This window comes from Symphalangus syndactylus, chromosome 22 (genome assembly GCF_028878055.3).
Source record: "Symphalangus syndactylus isolate Jambi chromosome 22, NHGRI_mSymSyn1-v2.1_pri, whole genome shotgun sequence".
NCBI classification, from domain to species: Eukaryota; Metazoa; Chordata; class Mammalia; order Primates; family Hylobatidae; genus Symphalangus; species Symphalangus syndactylus.
Window position 1 is genome coordinate 50444036 of NC_072444.2, and position 19272 is coordinate 50463307.

The 19272-nt window shown below is 49.3% G+C and overlaps 1 long non-coding RNA gene across 2 annotated transcripts; it reads left to right on the top strand.

The window, feature by feature from the left end:
- Positions 1-241: 241 nt before the first annotated feature.
- On the top strand, positions 242-5614 carry LOC129472420 (uncharacterized). Of its 2 annotated transcripts, none has more exons than XR_008653927.1 (5): positions 242-310; positions 3025-3174; positions 3748-3906; positions 4650-4844; positions 5069-5614. It is a non-coding gene; the product is annotated as an uncharacterized lncRNA (long non-coding RNA). The 2 variants fall into 2 exon arrangements; XR_010118759.1 differs by having other exon boundaries at positions 253-310; positions 3022-3174.
- The last annotated feature ends 13658 nt before the right edge of the window (positions 5615-19272 follow it).

Below are 19272 nucleotides of genomic sequence, written 5' to 3' on the forward strand. Positions count from 1 at the left end.
TTACAGGTGTGAGCCACCGCACCCGGCCCCAGATACAGTATAAAACGCTGAAAACAGATTGATTAAAGCAGATACTGCTCTTGCCTCCCTAGGACTTACATCGCCATGGGAGTTGGAAGACATTCATCAAGCAATCTCACAAATACATGCATTGTGACATGTACTGTATTTTGACAGATAATAATGCATAATACGAAGAGGGCATAGAGGGACCTAGGCCAGCCAGGAGGGGAAGAAAGGCTTCCCTAAGGAAGTGATGAGATCAGCAGGGAGAGCAAGAGTCAATGAGGCAAAGAGATTGGGGTTGAGGGTAGGTGTGTCCAACACAGGGAGCAACCTTCGCAAAGGCCCTGAGGGAGGAGGAAGAAGGGTGGTGCCTACGGGCCCTGAAAGCAGGCCAGTGGGAGAGAACACAGCAGTGGGGCAAGTGAGAGGAGGGGATACAGAGAGGTGGTGGGGCCAGAATGCTCAGGGTCTACCGAGCTGTGGTGTGGAGCAAGGGTCTCTGTGCAAGTATAGTATTAGGATTTATGTTTTAAGATTATTCCAGCTTCTGGGTAGGGAATGGATGGTGAGGGCAAGATGGGGCAGGAAGGCTGGTGGGGAGGCCTTCGAGCCCGTCGAGGCAAGAGACAATGGTGGCTTGGACTAGAGCAGATATCTCAGCCTCGGCACTGCTGACATGGGGTGCTGGACACTTCTTTGTTATGGGGGGCTGCCCTGTGCATTGCAGGAGGTTTAACAGCAGCCCTGGCCCCTACCCACTAGATACCAGTATAATCCCCCCAAATTGTGACAACTGAAAATGTCTCCAGACATTACTGGAAGTCCTCTTGTGGACAGCATTGACCCCTGTTAGAAGCCTGGACCAGGAGGAGGGTGGTGAAATGGAGAGAAGTGGATGGCTGGAGAGAAGAAGGTTAAGGGGGGAGTGAACAGGAATTGGCCATTGAATGTGTGGGAGTGGGAGAGAAGGTGCAGAGGGTGACTCTGTGCCACAGGATGGATGGGGGTGCCCCTCGCTGCCATGGAGAATGGCAGAAGTCAGTCCAGGCTGGAGTGAGCATGGGAAACTGGCCATATCTGTGCTCTGCCATGAACTAGCAACATCTCAGGCACGTTATTTTCTCCTACTTGGTCTCGATTTTCTCACCCTCAAAAGACAATATTTGTGCTTGATCTAGAAAAGCAGATATGCAAAGGGGCCACTCTCCTTCCTGCACCTGAGGCAGACACAGCTAATCAATCACAGCTCTCTGAGCCTGGAGTCTTCTCCCCACAGTGCTTCAGGACAGCTGGCAGTGGAGGCAGGGTGTCAGAGAGAAAACCCATTTGCCATCCCTGAACTTGAAATTCATTTCAAGCCCTTCCAACTTACCACAACGTTGACATTTTCTTGATGACAATCAAAGTATGCTTGATAAATTCTGAGCAACAGTGTGCAGACCAGGAGCCTCCCCAGCCATCAGGCCAGTTCCATTCCTGCCATGTCATCCACCCCAAGGAGAGCACTTCCTGCGTGCCTGTTGTTGCAAATACGTAACAGGGCTTTGGAAGTCTCCAGTGACAGACTCCTAGAGGCCTCAGGGCTGTCCCATCCTCAGGGTCCTTGGTGCTGTCTCCCCCTCTTGCTTGATGTGTCTCTGAGATTGACTGTCTGCCTCAGTCTCTAGGTGACTGAATCCCCCTTCACCTCATCCATGCATTCTCTGTCACTGTCCCCAGGCAGCTCATAACAGAGTGGAAGTAGATATTTTATGGCTTTTTCACTTTTTTTCAAAAGCACTTTATGCTTCCTGTTAATGCTTTAAAAAGCAGATGCATGAAATGTGAATTTTTAAATATTTGTCTTCCTTCCAATTCCAATGATGTAGCGAATCCACCATTCGAATAACCTTATACTGCTGTGGTGGGTTAAACTGTGTCTCCCAAAGATATGTAGGGTCTTTGCAAAAGTAACCAAATTAATATGAGTTCACATTGGATGTGAGTGGGTTCTAATCCAATGATCGATGTCCTTGTAAGATGAGAGAAAGTTGGACACAAACACACGAGGTGAACACTCTGTGACAACAGAGGCAGAGGTTGGAGTGGTGAGTTTGCAAGCCAAGGACCCCAGGGACTGCCCGCAGCCATCAGAAGCCAGGAGAGAGGCATGGAACAGATTCATCTTCATAAGCCCCAGAAGTATAATAACAGTGATGTAATAATATTATTATATTATTATAGTAATCATATAATAATATGATAATCATATAATGATAACATGATGATTATTGCTGTTTTACAGCATTATTAACCTTGCTGACACCTTGACTGCAGACTTCCAGCTCCCCAGAGTCTACGAAAGAATACATTTCTGTTGTTCTAATTCACTTAGTTGGTGATAATTTGTTACAGTAGCTCTAAGAAATGAATACAACATCCAACCCCAATTCCCTGGAAATTAGGCTGCCATTTATGTTTGTGGTGTGCATGGATTTCTTCCTCTCCAATTCGTGACTCACAATGGAGAAGCAGGTTTCCCTACCACTCACCTCCTTGCCCCTGGGCCACCTGCGTTGGAGACTCACAGGCTCTGAACTAGGACCATGACTCACAGAGCTTGGTCCCTGTGCCAGCCAGTCTCCAGGATGGCCTGCAATGACCCCTGCCTCCTGGAATGCATGCACATGTGTAGGGTACAGCCTCATACCTGCCTGTCCCACCTCACTCGCCCCACCCAAATCCCAGCCGTGCTGGATCCTGACTTTATTTAAAAGATTGGTATTTTGTCACCATGGATGTTGTCACATTCATTTTTATTTTTCAAAATATTACTTGTTTTCACCACGGAGGTTTTTGTTACCCCTTTAAATTTTGCACCCAAGCAAGTGCCTCACTTAGTTCTGGCCCTGGTCCCCTCTCACATTGCAACAGGGCTGACCTAGCTGACGAATGGAATAATAATTGTGACTTATGAGGCTAGGTCACAAAAGCCATTTCAGCTTTCTCCTTGGTCTCTTGCCTCGTTCACTCCAGCAGAAGATGGTTGCCTGTCAGTGAGGACACTGAGCGTAGCCCTGTGGAGAGGCTGACAGGATGAGGAACTGAGGCCTCCCGCCAACTGCCAGCACCAGTGTGCCAGGCCTGCGAGTGAGCACATCTCACAGCCCCAGGAAGCCCCATCAACAGGTGAATGTAACTCTGAGACACCCCTAGCCAGAACCACTATCCAGATTGCTCCCCAAATCCTGATCCACAGAAACTAAAAGAGATAATAAATGATCATCATCACTTTAAGCTACTAAGTTTTGGAGTGGTTTGTTTTACAGCATTATTAGTTAATACAATTCCCTTCTTCAGTGTCTATGATATCCTTCCCCTACTCCCCCTGGCTAGCTCCTATTGGCTCTTTGGATTGTCTCATTTCATGGAGCACCTCTTCCAGGAAGCCTTCCTGAATGCCCCCAGCTGTGTTAAGTGTCCTTTACACTTTACTCTCCAGCTGCACAGAACTACCTTTTGTTCCTAGGCTGGACCTTGCTCTCTTTCATTTCTGAGTCTCTGTACCCACCGCTCTCTTTCCCTGGAATATTGCCTCTCTTTGCCTCTCATTCTGTCAGATTCAGCTCAGGCATCACCTCCTCCAGGGAGGAGTCCTCTGATTCCCTGGCTGGGTTGGGCATCCTCCTGTGTGCCTCTTTAGCACCTTGTGCAAACTTTTATCAGGTTACATTATGGTTGCATGACACTGCTTTCCTGCAGGGCTGCGTGTTCCTGGAGGATGGGAACTGTGTCTTATCATTCTGCTGCCCACCATATGATAGTGAATGAAAGATAGGATGTGCTGGGGACTCATATGAGAAGAGGAGGTTGAGATCTCTGCAGCAGACATTCCCAAACCTGGTGGAGCATCAGAACCAGGTGCTGAACTTTTAGAAAGTAGAGATCATGGTCTGGGAGACAGACATCTGGCTCCAAGGATAGACACCACATCCACAAACCTAAATTCAAGCTAAGTTTGGCACCTTGAAAGAGAGGACAGCCACAACGGGATGACAAAGTGGGAGCGCAAACACAGCACCCAGAGGGGCCAGAGGGTGATGTAATTTACTGATGCTGGATGAATGAACCAGGTGGGGGCTGTGCCAGACTAGAGAAAAAAGCCCCTGCCAACTCCCAGCTCACAGGTCACCTCTTCAAGAAGGTGTTCACAGACCCCAGACTCCATCAGGTCTCTCTGTTAGGGGCTCACTTAACACCAAGCACCTCTCCCTTGAAGCACTTCTTGTCACTGTAATTAACTAATTTCTTTCCTTTTTCTTTTTTAGAAATAGGGTCTCATAGGACAATGGCTCAGTACAACCTCAAACTTCTTGGCTTAAGCGACCCTCTCACCTCAGCCCCCCCAGTAGCTGGGACTACGGGCACACCACCATGTCTAGCTGGGACTACAAGCACACCACCATGCCTGGCTAATTAATTTTTTTTTTTTTTTTTTTTTTTTTTTTTAGAGATAGGGTCTTGCTCTGTTGCCCAGGCTGATCTCAAACTCCCGGGCTCAAGCAATCCTCCTGCCTCAGCCTTCCAAAGTGTTGGGATTACAGGCGTGAGTCACTGCACCTGGCCTTGTAATGATCTAATTTCTTGTATGGTTTATTTATCAGGGTCTGCCTTCCTAACAGGCTGTAGGTTCCTCAAGGGTTGGGACTGTGCCTGTGTTCTGGGCACCTGCCCATGCCTGGCAATTTGAAGAAGCTCAACTGCTGCATGTTGAAGGACTGAATAATTGCATGAGCAACCATCGATAATTGCATGCTACAACCATCGAACTTGCAGGGTTCTTCCATGGAATAAGTGAGGTAATTACGTGTGGAAATGGATGAATGTTGTACTTGTTATAAAATAAGATCATGGGCTGGAGAAATAATCCAGCGAATGAGTGAACCATTCAATGGCATCAGCTGCCCGAGTGGGCGGAACTTAGGTTCTTTCCACAAGAGAAGTTCCCTAGGAGTTTCCGTCGGTAGCTCGCGAGCACACCAGAGGTCTGGCCTGTGGATGAGATTGTTCCTTATTTCCCCAGCTTCAGCACCACAGAAGAGACCAGAGCCTGCCTTACCAGCTCCTCTAGCACCGAACACGTGCCAATTCATGTCCTGAATGCTCACTTCACTTCTTCACCTTGCTTCACTTCACTTACAGCACGGGAACAGAAAAGCCTAGAGAGGATAGATTACCTGTCCGGGTGCCTCCCACTGCAGAGTGGGCGTGTCTTAGGAGCTTCTCTTCTCCTCCAGCCCGGTGCGGCCTCGTGTCATCCATACGACCCACCGGCAGAGGGCAGGGCCCGCGAGTGGGGCCAGCCTCCTGGTGACTCTCGCCTCCTCTCTTCCAGCGGACGCTACCAGAGGGCGAAGGTCTGACTCTGGCCAACGGCCCAGAATTTCTGGCCCAGTTTTGCTTGAGGAAGCCAATTGTGCAGGAGGTCAGGATCCCGGTAGGGTGAGAGTGGGAAAGTTAACATTCCCAAGAGACTCCAAGCAACAGGATTTCCTGACCTGGGACTATCACCTTTCTCACATTACATGGCCAGATTTACTTCCTGCTATTATTAAAAGTATGAAAAAGATGAAGATATTTGTTTAATGGAAACAAGGGCAAGAGTTTGCCTAACTCTGGACTTTGAGGAGGCCGTAGGATCATGGCGCTAATGGCAGTTGGAGGGCTGAGAGGGGACTCTAGCCCTGGCTTTACCTGCCTTTGTCATCAGCTGGAGCAAGCAACTCCACAACCTCGGAGCCTTAGTTTCCTTTTATGTAAATGGCAGGGAGGGTGGGTGGTAAGTGCAATGCTGAATCAGAACTCATAGAGCTGCTGGGTGGACATGTGAGCTAAAAGAGGGGACAGGTTTTGCAACCTGAAGGATGCCATTTGCGTTTTCCTCATCAGTTTGATCTCCTCCTCCAGTCATCCAGCACCTCCATCTGACCTTCTCAGCTGAGAGGTCCTCAGTGTTCCTGTGGCCTCCAGGAGAAAGGTCCCCCTCCCCAGCTGAGGCCAGGCTGATGGCAGGCTGCACGGCCAGCCTTCCACAGTCACCTGAAGGACAGAGAAAAGGAAGAGCTGGAAGCTTCTAGCAAGCTGCTGAACTGTGTCCTCCAGCTGCACCCAGCCCCCTGGAGGTAGTGCCAGAGCACGTGGTGGTGGCTGTGTAGGAAGGCCCCTTTCCTGCCGCCCCATACTGTCTTTGGGATCTGCTTTTTACTGCCACAGCCTATGTGCTCCTGATTCTTCTCTCAAGCCCTGGATGGAAACCGGCCCTTGATCCCTGGCTCTGCTTCCTTGGAGGAGCTACTTAACCATTCAGTCCTCTCCGCAGTTAGCTAGTAAGGTTGTCCTGCAAACTGAAGCAGAGAGTCCTCGCAAAGGGTGCAGAGTAGAGCACCCACAGAGGAGCCTCTAAAGCACTTTCCATGAGGTGAATGGCTTCTCCTCCCCAGGAGACCCAGGAAGGAAAGGAGAGCTGGTGAGTGGGTGGGCTGGGTGAGCCCAGGGGTCAGCTTCCTCCCTCTGGCCCACAACTAGCCTCTGAATCCCAGTGTCACACACGACTCTAAGTTGGTCTTGGGACCAAATCTCTGACCTCTTTGGCTGCAAGTATGAGAAGCCTTATGTAGTGCTAAAACAAAATTTTCACTTCTCCTTTTTGGCTTCTTAGAATCCATCAGCTGAGAGAAAATGAATTCACTAGCGTCTTGGCAAGAATTTATTTCATTTATTGCAATAGCCTCTGTTTACATTTCAAAACCACGCAGACAAGTGCGTGTGAGAGAATATATTCTGTCCATGGATAATGCCTGGGACCCTGATGAATTCTCTGGCAGGCCCCCTTGCTGGGCACCAGTTTTGTCACCATCCAATAAAGTCTTAATATAAATCTGGCTCTCAGGCATGAGCTATCTTAACACATTTTGCTAGGCATGTATTATGATAAGCCCATTTTGCAGATAAGAAAAGAGAGGCACTGAGAGCTATTGTAACTGCTCAGGACAAAAAGATAGGAGAGCACGAGTTAGGTCTGGGTGACCCCAAAGCCCATGTTTCCCCCCATATTCTCCTCTGCCCCATGAGAGATAATCTCTGCTAATCTCGTCTCTGTGGCTGGGGACTGGGAACTCCTCAACAGTGAAGTGTCAACTACCAGCCACATGTTAACATTTCCTGAACAGCCACAATGCTTTTGTATCCATTGCCTCATTTAATCCCCCAAGAATTCAATTAGTTGCCCTGTTTTACAGAGAAACAAATCAGTCCTCAGAGAGGTTGAGCAACTTGCCCAAGGTCACAGGTTTAGGAAGAGGCAGGGCAGGGATCAGAATCCAAGTCTGCCTGTCCCCAGATCCCTGCTGGCCTCTTTGCAGTGTGTGGGCTTCCCAAGGTCAGAGATAAAGAGGGCACACATAGCTAGCCTGAGCCATAACATCCCTCAATCCTGCCTTTCTTCCCCACTCACAACATGGTGGATATGAAAGAGTAAAATGAAAACCCTAATTGTTTGCCCCAGAGTTGATCCTACACCTGGGATGACTAATCAGTCTCCACAGAGGGTACATTTAGGGTCTCTGGAATGAAGGAGAATGTGGACAGAAAAATGGGGCTTTTAAAAAAACCTCAACTGAAAGTAATTTTCAATGTGCCAAATATTTCAGACTCAATCCAATACACAGGTTTATTACACAGAAGGCCAAAATATCTTAAACAGGCATTATTTTGCAACGAGAAGAAATCAGAGCAAATCCAGCCATCATTACTCCCAGGAGCTAAGAATGTAATTGTCTAATGTGACTTATAATCAGCTAAGGTCTTGTCTTGATGCTTTAGCCCACCAAATGGCTTCTCCTGTCTCCAGGGGACAATAATCCCTGCGGAATTCTCCTTAGCACAGATGGGTTTCTGCAGAGATAACGGGTTTTATTGCTTGAAAGCATTTTGCATTCTGTACTGCCGTTCCCAAGAAAGAGCTGGAAGTGTCCTGCTTTGCATCTGTCTCTTCTTATTCCAGATACTTCCAGAGCAGCTCAGAATCCCTTGGGCTGGGGACAAGTCGAGGCAGAACATAGAAAGAAGCACTTTGTGCCAGGCAGAGATTCTCCACCCTTCCTGTTGTATGATTCTGAGCACATCAGTCCTCATTCTCAGCCTTGGCTTCCTCTTCTGGAAAATGGGAAGAGGATGGTTCATTCAGATGCCTTGGGAATTGAGACTCCTATCCGAGTGCCTGGCACACAATACATACGCTGTAGCCCCTGTTCTTAATCAACAGCTTGACTGAAGCGTGGCCAGGGAGAAGCATGACTTCGTGCATGGACTTGGGTGCCCTTGGATGGTTGCTTGGTCAGCTAAGTGCTCCTTCTCGAGCATCCCTTTGATCAAGCCACTTCCCTTCTCAAAAGCATTCATTGGCTTCCTGGCTCCCCTGAATGCAATCCAGATTCTTGAACCTGGCCATCGAGGCCTTCATTTCCCAAAATGTCTTTTCAGCCAACTTTTCCACTATCCAAAGAGCCACTTAATAAATATTTCAAGAAAGAGAAAATACAATGAATCTAGCATTATGTGGCTGAAAATCTTGGCCCTGTTCCCAAGAAACTCATAAGCTAATTGGGAGCAGTAAGATACCAAAAGAAAAGGAACCTGGCATTGTTTCCTAAGTTATTTTATATTTTAATTAAGGGACCATCAGCTCAGGCCCAGAGCTCTAGTTCCATTTCTGCCCCATATTTGCAGGGCCTGCTCAAATGTGACACTTGGAGAATGCCATTTAAGCCACAGGCTAGGCACAGTGGTTCACGCCTATAATCCTGGCACTTTGGGAAGCCGAGGTGGGAGGATTGCTTGAGCATAGCAGTTCACGCCTACAATCCCAGCACTTTGGGAAGCCGAGATGGGAGGATTGCTTGAGCCCAGGAGTTTGAGACCAGCCTGGGCAACATAGGAAGACCCTGTCTCTAAAAAAAAAAAAAAATCTAAAAATCAGCCAGGCATGGTGGCACATGCTTGTAGTCCCAGCCAGTTGGGAGGCTGAGGTGGGAGGATGGCTTGAGCCCAGGTGTTCAAGACTGCAGTGAGCTAGGATTGCACCATTCCACTCCAGTCTGAGCAACAGAGCAAGATCCTGTCTCAAAAAAAAAAAAAAAAAGCTTAAGCCACAGATGGGTGGTGCAAGTTGCTGACCACACCTCCCAGGCCAGGTGGGCGTGGCAGTCTCATGAGGAAGCCCCCACACCAGAATGATGACCGTACCCACTTCTGTTTCCTCCATTCACACCTCACATTTGGCCAACAATCATACAGAATGTCAGAAATGGGTGTTCGAGGGTGTGTTTCCTTTTTGGTAAAAATACTTGCCTGTTAACCAGCATGATGACATGATAAATAAGCTTCCATTTGGTGAAAGTCAGGATACTCAAGGCCTGTGTGATTTAGAGACACTTTGCAGGGCTGCAAGAACTGTGTAGGAAGCCAGTGAGGCCTGGAGGCTCTGCCCTGTGGCTTTGCTGCCCGAAGCTTGATCCTCATCAGTCCTGGGTGTAGTCCATCACCTGGGAGGACTTCCGTTTGCCTAATGTTGAGTAAGAGGCCTGTGGGGACAAAGAAGTCCTGCCAGGAACATTGTATTTGTTGCAGATAAGCACATACAAGCGGGTAGGAGCTCCTCAAAAGGCAGAGGGCCCGGATTCCACCAGTGGCACTCAGGAGTTTATACAGCCATGTGGGGCTCCTCGTGAATGAATGCTAGTTTTCTAAATGTCTCCATGTGGCAGAATTTGGAGAGACTGCTTCCATTCTCACATGGTTGTGAGGTTTGGAGAAGGAGCTAGCCCTCTCTCACTTCAAACTTTAACAGGAGCTACACTCATCAACCGAAACCAAAAGCAGCCTAAGGGTTGTGCATGACTACAATTTTTTTTTTTTTTTTTTTTTTTTTTTTTTTTTTTTTGAGACGGAGTCTCACTCTGTCGCCTAGGCTGGAGTACAGTGGCATGATCTCAGCTCACTGCAACCTCCACCTCCCAGGTTCAAGCGATGTTCCTGCCACAGCCTCTCAAGCAGATGGGATTATAGGCACCCACCACCACGCCTGGCTAATTTTTGTATTTTTAGTAGAGACGGGGTTTCACCATGTTCACCAGGCTGGTCTCGAACTCTTGACCTCAGGTAATCTGCCCACCTCAGCCTCCCAAAGTGCTGGGATTACAGGCATGAGCCACCGCACCCGGTCGCCAGTCCATTTTTAACAGAGCCCTTTATTAATAGTCATTTGCAGGGCATACCTAGGCTAGTGTGTCCTAGACTCTGAGGTGAATGTGTCCATGATGCTTGGATGTAAGAAATGTCACCTTGATTTATCTAACCCATTATATCTGTTTCAAGACCTTCTCCCCATTGACACAGTGGGGCAAACATGACAATGGCAGTCATTCATTGATGCTCCCTCCCTCCCTGCCTAAGCCCTAAGGCATATTAGGAAGCTCTGCTGCATAGTGGGCAGTGGTGTCCCCTCTCTGGGCATGTGTGGCAGGCATCTTTGGGGTAAGGTTTGCCAGCCTGGCCTCCTGCCCAGCTCAGCTTTGCCCCTGCTGCGGAGGGCATCTCCTGCTGTTGGCCACACTTCCTTGGAGTCAGCCAGCTAGAGGGATCTCACGCAGGCTATGGGGCCTCCTTGGTTGGACTCGTGAGTCCCAGGTACCAAGGTAGTCTTTTCCACCACAGGTTGGGCCACTTGAGTGGGTATGGATTTGGAAGTCCCAGGTCCCATGGCCCATCCTGTTTTATCTCTCTCCTCCTTCCTCATCAGCCCCATGGAGCTGAGCTACACCTATTCTCTCTCTCTCTCTCTCATTTGGTATACCAAAGCCTCCACTTCTTGTCTCTTTGGGATTCCATGGTTGAATTATCCTTTTTGGGTCCCAAAACCCTAAAGCCCTTAAACCCAGAGGCTGTTAGACGCTGGAGCATGGGACTCAGATGCCCAGCTGCCGCAGAGAGCAATTCATTAACATTAAAAAGGCTAAGATGGGAATTTTTCTCAGAAAATCACCCATTACATATGAATCTTTATTGAACTTTCACAGCAGAGCCCCAAGAATATGCTAGTATCATCATCACCCCCATTTAACAGATGGGAAAATGGACTTAGAAGGATTAACCAATTGTCACATGGCTAGTGAGTAGGGCAGTGTCAGTTTTGCTTCCAGGTTCAAAGTCTGGATCCCCCATTATGCAGTGGTTCTTAGAGTAAGGCCTGATCCCTTCTGGGCCTCAGTTTTCTCAGCTGCATAGCGGCAGGTTCTAGCTACCAGAAGGCAGGCTAAACTCATGAAGCCCAGGCCTGCCCGATCAGCATCTCCCTTGGGCAGTCAGCTCTGGCCTACAGGCGTTTGACACACTTATGCTCAGCCACAGGCCCTGGGTGGATGAAAAAGTGCTCCTGATCAACGGGCACCTTAGCTTGGGGCTCAGTCAGTCATCAATGAGCTGACAGCTCACCTGTCTCAAAGGTGGCAACTTCAATAACTCTACCTCTGGGATATCAAAGCTGGCAAATGACCCTGGGAAACAGCTAGACAGCAGTACAACAGTGGCAGCTCCCGCGGCAGATGGGCACGTTCCCCAGGTCCCATCCTTCATCAGTGTGTGTCATTTTTATTGCAGCTTCTGCCTCCCCAGCAGGGAGGGACCTTCCCAGAGAGGATGTCTTGCGCCCCACCTGATCTTGTTCTGAGAGGAGGAGACTAGAAGAGAAGCATTCAACTCCCCAAACACAGCTGGGTTTGTTTCATTTAATCTCCCAGCCTGTTTTTCTGCTGTCCTCCTGAAGAATGTTTAATCTCACAGTTAAAACCACCAAAAGCGACTTTTTCTCCCCCTCAACTGCTCAGTAACACATGACCGTGGAAATTCATTTGGCCCCAGCGCCACAAGTCATAAAAGGCATCTAGTGGGCGGCATGAGTCAATTTCCATCAGGCCTTTGGACGGTGACGTAACCACAGCTTGTCAGTTTCCCCATCCAGGCAGCCCCAATCCCCCAGTGCAGACATCTGGAGCCAGGGATTGACAAGTGGATTCCAGGGCTGGGCCCTGCTTCCCGCCCTGTTCAGTTCCAGCCCAGCCATGGCCGCCGCCAACGAGGACATGCACTGTCTTTCTGCACATTCCCACGTACACACACCCCCGCAGCCCCCTCTCCACTCATTCCTGCGTTTCCAGCAGTGCGAATTCTGACAGCTCAGGCCATGTCAGCCTCTCCAGTGCATTCCTCACCACACCACCTCACTGCTCCTGAGCCTGCTGGCAGCACTCCCCCGCCCTACCTACCAAGCCGAAGGTGCAAGGAACCTCTTGATCCCCACTGTGTCTTTGTCCCAGGGCCACAGCAAAATAGCATCCCCCTCCCCCACACACCCTCTAGCCTAATTTATTGGACTTTTAAACACATTTATTTCCTGTGGTATCTACACCACACCAAACATCTGGAGGGAAACCGGGAGACAATCCACCAGGAATTTAAATGTTTATCCTGCACTGTAACTTTGAAAACTGAACCAGGAAAACTTGACGTCTTTAGCCAATTGCCTGGTGGTGAGTAGACTTAAGCCAATATATAATCTGTAAAGGTTGTCCCTCTTTGCCCTCTCTCTATCCATGAAACTCATTCGCCAAACAGCCCAGAAATATTTCTTTCTTCTCCTCTTAGAGGTATGTGAAGCCAGCCTGAATCAACAACACAGTTGTTCAACCAGCCTCACTGAGAACCAAGGCATTTCAGAGCTGGAAAGACGCTAGGGTCTGTGGTCTTATCTTCCACATTTATCTGCCTTGTTAGAACCCATCCAGTCACCTTCTTTGCCCTTGCCAGATCTCATCGCTTACACTGCCACTACTGAAGGAGCATAATGTCTGTGACTTTTCTTTTCTTTTTCTTTTTTTTTTTTTGAGATGGAGTCTCGCTCTGTCACTGGGCTGGAGTGCAGTGGCGCCATCTTGGCTTACTGCAACCTCCCCTTCCTGGGTTCAAGTGATTCTCCTGCTTCAGCCTTCTGAGTAGCTGGGATTACAGGCATGCGCCACCACGCCCAGTTAATTTTTGTATTTTTAGTAGAGATGGGGGTTTCACTATGTTGGCCAGGCTGGTCTCGAACTCCTGACCTTGTGATCCGCCTGCCTCGGCCTCCCAAAGTGCTGGGATGACAGGCGTGAGCCACTGCACCTGGCCACATCTGTGACTTTTCTAAAGCTTTAAGATGATGTCACCCATAGGCAGAAAGGCCCACTCATTTTGTGCATCTGCAGTCACTCTTCTGACCAGGTGCGGCTCCCTTTTGTTCTATCAAAGAGAAAGCCAGTCTAAATTAATGGGAAACTAGGGAATTAGGTCATTTTTCAAGATGAAATTGTTGGTAGCTTAAGGAATCAGCTCCTTGAATTCCACGCTAAAAAAGTGTAACTCCTGAGGAGTGAGCTCTTTCTTCCTTCCATAATGTCAGGCACTAAGGAGGTTCAGAAACACAGAGCAGCACCTACCCCTTCCTCAACGAGCTTGTGGTCCAGTGCAGTTGGCCCTCATTTAACAAGTAATTACACCCATGTGTGAAAGGCCCAGTGGGGAAACAGTGTGGGGAGCCCCAGGCAGAGCCGATTCAGGCCTGGGGAGGCACGTGAGCCACATGTTCAGGGTCCACAGGCCCAGCGGAGTGATACTGAAGTTTCCAAGATGGTAAGCCTCTCTCCTGGCCCATGCTCACCAGTGGGACCCCATTCCTAACCAGGCTTTTCCTCTCTCTCTTCTAAGTGTTCCAGGAACATTCCTACCCCTGCATCTTTGCTGAAGCCCCTCTTGCCTGGGATGCCCTCTGTCCTCTCTTTCTGCCCACACACATCCTGCCAGTCCTTCAGACGGGGCCAGCCTCACGGGCATAGGACCTGAGCACTCTCACAGGGCCCTATGCACAGAAGGACCCCAAGCTCGGTTGATTGCTCCGATCTTGCCATCTTGAAACTCTTTGATAATTTTATCTTTGGTCTTGGGTTTTGGGAGTGACATCCAATGGGATAATGGGGCCTGCAAAGGAGAAGAGGAGATCGGCACAAACCAGTTCCTGGCTGCTGCATTCACCTCCAGCGTTTGTGATGCCCCTGAGCACAGAACTCCAGGGAACCCACGATGCAGGAGAGTTCAGCGACATTCACTGAGTACAAGAGAAGTGAGTTACTCCTGCAGCTGAGCACGGAGGGCGCTGGCAACTGTGAAAGGTCTGGCTTTCCATTCCAACCAGAACTTGCTCCCAGCGCAGACAGAAGGCCGTGGCATTCTGAGAAACACACATGATGAGGGAGCCCTGTCATATCCTCTCTTCCTTGCATCGCTTCCCCCTGTGAGCAACCACTTGTGCTGGAAATGATGACAAGGAAGGACGGGGAAAGACAGGGCCACCCGCAGTTCCTTTTCCTTGACGTCTTTCCTTTCTCATCAGCGAGCTGAGGTGGAGAGCGTTGGTAGAATGTGTGCATAACCAGAAGTGAAATAAAAACAGTTGAGTTAGTATTCTACTGTTTCCACTGTTCTGGTGAGAACAAAACACATATGCTGTATAGGCTTTGAAATACAAAGTGTGTAATTTTAGTGATTCTGCATAGGAGTTAAATGTTTTTATATTTGCATTTAAAACTGCCATTGTATACTATAAAGATAAAGAGTAAAATGTATGCTAATAGTTTAACTTTACTAATAATTTAGTTTTTACTTTTATTTACCTAGAATAACATTAAATAGCAAACAAACCAAACAAACATCACAAGTTGAGAGAGAAACCACAAAAGAAAGAAAAAAGCTTTATATGTTTGTACCTTGAGTGGCACTTTTTCCTGCTTTTTGAGTAGGGGTTCATGTTTTCCCGTTGCACTGGGCCTCACAAATTATGTAGCCAGCCCTGCCTTAAAAGTGCATTCAAGTGACTCCCCCTTCATAATCACTTAAGTCTGCAGCCACGGCCTTGCCCTTGAACACCTAGAACACTCATGGCCGTACCAACCATGAGCCATCCTTGCCTCTCTCTCTGTTGTCTTATTCTCGTGTCATCTGTCCACCTCACAAGACTGTTGGGAGGCACCAATGGACTTTGCAACTGGAGATCTCCCAACTGGATGATGTCACTGTTACGTTTAATTTGCACTGTGCACAGTAGGTACCCAGTCAATGCTTGTCGAATTCCATGGACTGGGCCTTATACCTCCGAGGATTTTTCACAGCAGTAGCATGTGCACATGCACAGAACAAGAACACAACCAATGCTTGTTTGCTGGTGAAGACCTGGTCTCAGTATTTTGCGCAGGAAACCCATTCATCATGGACAGCATGAGGCAAGCTATGGCCCTTGCTGTAGTCTCAGTGGTTCAGCACGGAAGATGAAGATGACGGATAGTCTCAGAATATTAGCTTTAGAAGGGACTTTGGATCCTTTTGATTTTGGTAGGTGGAACGCTTTTTAAAAATAAAGAAAAGGGACTTTGGACAAATGCTCTCATTTTGTAAATGAAAAAGTAGAGACAGGAAGAGTAAGTGATTTGTCCAAAATCAAATAAAGTAAGTTGTGTTGCATCCTCTCCATCCGTAACCACCTTCGCCTTCCCTAACTGCTCCATGTGGCCTGGGAAAGTCCACTTCACCTCATCTTAGAGGTGGGCTTCTGATTCGAGCTAAGCCAACCCCCACGTTCCGTTCTTCTGGTCATAGTGATTGATTTGGGGACCAGCGTGAGACCTAAGCTAGCCCAATGGGCATCCCTTCTGCCAGGAGTGAGAGGAGTCAGGCCCTCTCTTCCTCAGGATCAGGCATGTGAGATGATGTAGACTGGGATTGTTGCAGGTATTTCTGATCTCCTGAAGGGCCTGGGCCTGGGGAGAAAGCCCAGTACACTGCAGGAGGAAGGACAAAAGGAATGGCAGAATAGCACCAGAGCCTGATGCTGCTGAAAATCACTGGGTCAACCTGTACCTGAAGCCCACAAGACTATGGGAGTTTTCGATTATGTGACCAACAAATTCTCTTTTTGAAATGTGTTATTGGGGATTTTGTTATTTATAACAGATAGCGTGCTGACAAACACAACAGAAAGGTGACGTGAATAATTCAGGACACACAGAGGCTAGCTTAGAACCCTGGTCTCCAGATTCCCATCCAGTGACCATTGCAGTAGCCCCATCAGAACTAATACTGATGGTAACAGCTGCAGTGGAAGCAATAGAAGCAATAGCAAACACAACAGATATGGTGCATTGTTGATACATTGTGAATGAATCAAGGATCCCAACGAATGTGATTCCTCCATTGAGGAAATGGGGGATGTCCTCCCTTGCTTACCTGCTCTGTTGCTTGGGCACTGCCCATTTACAATCCTGCAAGCAGCAGGCAGGTGGCATCTGCCCAGTAGAGTATCTGTGACAGCAGCACCATGGTGAGTGAAACTCAAGGTTTCATGAGGACACTGGGGGACGGGAGCACCTTCAGGGTTCTATGGCTAACTCAGGCGCAATCTGTGCTCAATAACTCCAAATGATAGGCCACTGTGGGCCGTGAGCAGCTCCCTCCTTCCTGCCTTAATGAGTACAGTGTGGAGACTGAGGTTCAGTCTCCTAGAGGGATGGAATTAAAGGAATTGGGTCAGCCCACTCATCTTACATCTGGGCGTACCAGGCGGTGACACACCCAGGCTGCATAGCCACACAATGCGCACCCTTGGCTGGCCCAGCTCTGCTCCCCTCCAGGCCCAGCAGCCTCCTTCAGCTGCTGAAGCTGAGGGCACTGGGGTGCTAAAGTCCTCACGGGCTGATGCTTTGGGCAGGTGCTGGGGAGGCGAGGAAAGCCCATGGCACCATCTGACTTCTCAAGGTGCCCTGGAAGGGTCTCTTCCTGAGATCTCCTGGGGAGGTGGCCAGATGAGGGAGATCAGAAAAGAGGGCAAAACCGCAGAGGCCAGAGCTGAGCTCTCCATCCTGTGCAGTCACAGGCACTAAGGCCAGAGAGAAGAGGAGAGCCCTGAGAGCACAGTCAGTGAAGGCCTTGTGCAGAGGCGGCCCCTAGGCAGGACAGGAAGGATGGGCAGAGGGGGTGGCAGACAGCAGACAGCAAGGACAAAAGGGAGGAGGTGGGAAGGTCCCCAGACGGCATGGAAGACAGAAAGGGAAGCCCCTCCAGCCATTCCTGCCGGAGACCCTGCCAGGGCCCAAGGGTGGGCTTGGCAGACTGAAGGGCTCCTTGCCAAGGCTGATAAAGGGAGTCTCTCACTCACTGGAAACAGGGGGCTTGCAGAGCTGACAGCCCGGTGAGAAGGGTCTGGATTCTGGTGACAGGAAGACTGGCAGGGCTGGGGATAGTGGCTTGGAGCCCCCAGGGCCTGGTCCCAGAGGCTCAGAAAGATGCCATGGTCCCAGGAGGCCCTTCCTTGCAGTAAGCAAAGATTTCCTTAGTTCTTTTGACTAGTCCCTGGGTCAGTTGACTTCACCTCTCTGAGCCTCCGTTTCCTCCTCTGTAAAATGGATGAGTAACCTGATAGGCTTGTTTTGAGTAGTCGCTGAGATCACAGGCCTGGCACAGAAAAGTGCCCTTCAGTTGCAGGCTCCGTGCCCCCTCGCCCAGCTCCCTGTGGACCCCTCTGGTTTCTCTAGTTATTCACCGACTCTGCCCCAGTGCACTGCCTGCCTAGGGCTGAATGGAGCAGTGCGGGGGTAAATCAAGCCCACATGTCTATCACCAGGCACTAAATCTCCCCAGGGACATTCCTTACTGTAGCAGTAATGCCGCCAGCTCCAGGGAACAGGGTTGCACCATAGGGCAGGCTCCCCACACCCGGAAGGCTTAAAGGGCCAGCTCCAGCAGGCCCAGCCTTACATGGGCACAGACGTGTCAGCAACAGCAACACCCCGCTGCAAAAATAAACAAGCAGCCACCAGAGACTCACAGAGTAGGGGATCAGAGCTCAGGCTCTGAAGTCAGACCGGGTCTCATTCCCATTTGAGCCACTAAGCCACGTGGCCTTGGACAGGTTACTCTCCTCCCTGCTGTCCACCTCAGTTTCCTGTTGGGCTTGCAGGTCTACGGTGAGGCCTGAAAAGCTGAGAGTCCCTGGTGCACATCAAACATTCCCTTGTAGCGCCATTGTTATTTATCAAGTGCCCCACACATCATGCATTGTTATTTATCAAGTGCCACACACATGCGATTTGGTCCACTCCAAAGTTTCCTAAGGAAGACACTGCTATTGTCCTTTATTTCCAGAGGAGAAATAAAACCAAATCTTGGGCTTGTTTGGGCCATGTGATCAATGGTCACCATGGGACACTTGGCACTTGACCTGTGCTCCTTGCAGTGAAGGGGATGGGCCTAGGCCCGAGCACTAGGAGTCCTGGCTGCTGTGCCTGCTGCACCTGCCCACTGGCCTGTCCTCCTTGGCTCCCCACCACAGGCAGTTGTCAGGGCCGGCTTTCCCTAGCATGGTCTGATCACAAACCAGGAAGGACGGCACAAGAACTGATCTTTGTTGAGCCCCACTGGGTGAGGAAGGCCCCTTCGCTCCCGATCCTCCCCTAGCTCTGCTGGGAACCGCTTTGGAGAAGAGCAACTGGAGGATCAGAGAGGCTCTATGCTTGCCCTAGGTCACTCGGCTGGTGGGGGCATCGCCAGGAGTAGAGCCTGGCCAGCTTTGAAGCCAGTGTTCTTTCCTCTCTAGCCCACGTGCCTGGTTCAGTCTAAAGTACCCCTCACTCCCAGAAAAAGAACAAAAGCATTCAACACATGGCCTGTCTTCTGGGCTGTGAGGGACGGCCCTTTTATTTATGACAACTGGCTGGCCAAGATCAAAATGACCAGTGGGAAACACCAGTCTCTGTGGATGACTTTGTCATCAGATCACTCGAGAGAAAAGAGCTTTTATCTGTCAGAGGCTCACTCTTCCTCTGCAATACCTTCTGAAATTATTGAGGGGATTTAAAACAGGAAAATACAATGTTTTCCTCATGAAAAGAACATTTCTATTAGAGAAAGCATAGGAAAAACAGAGAGATGGGGTTGGGGGAAGCCCTTAACCTCCCACCCAAAGGTAACCATTAACCTGTCTGTGCCTTCCTCTATCAGCTTTTCATTCTTTTTCAGCAAACATTTGTTGAGATCCTCCCTTTAGTGGTGCCGAAGAGCTGATTATGGTAGAATCTGTGCCCTCAAGCTCACTGT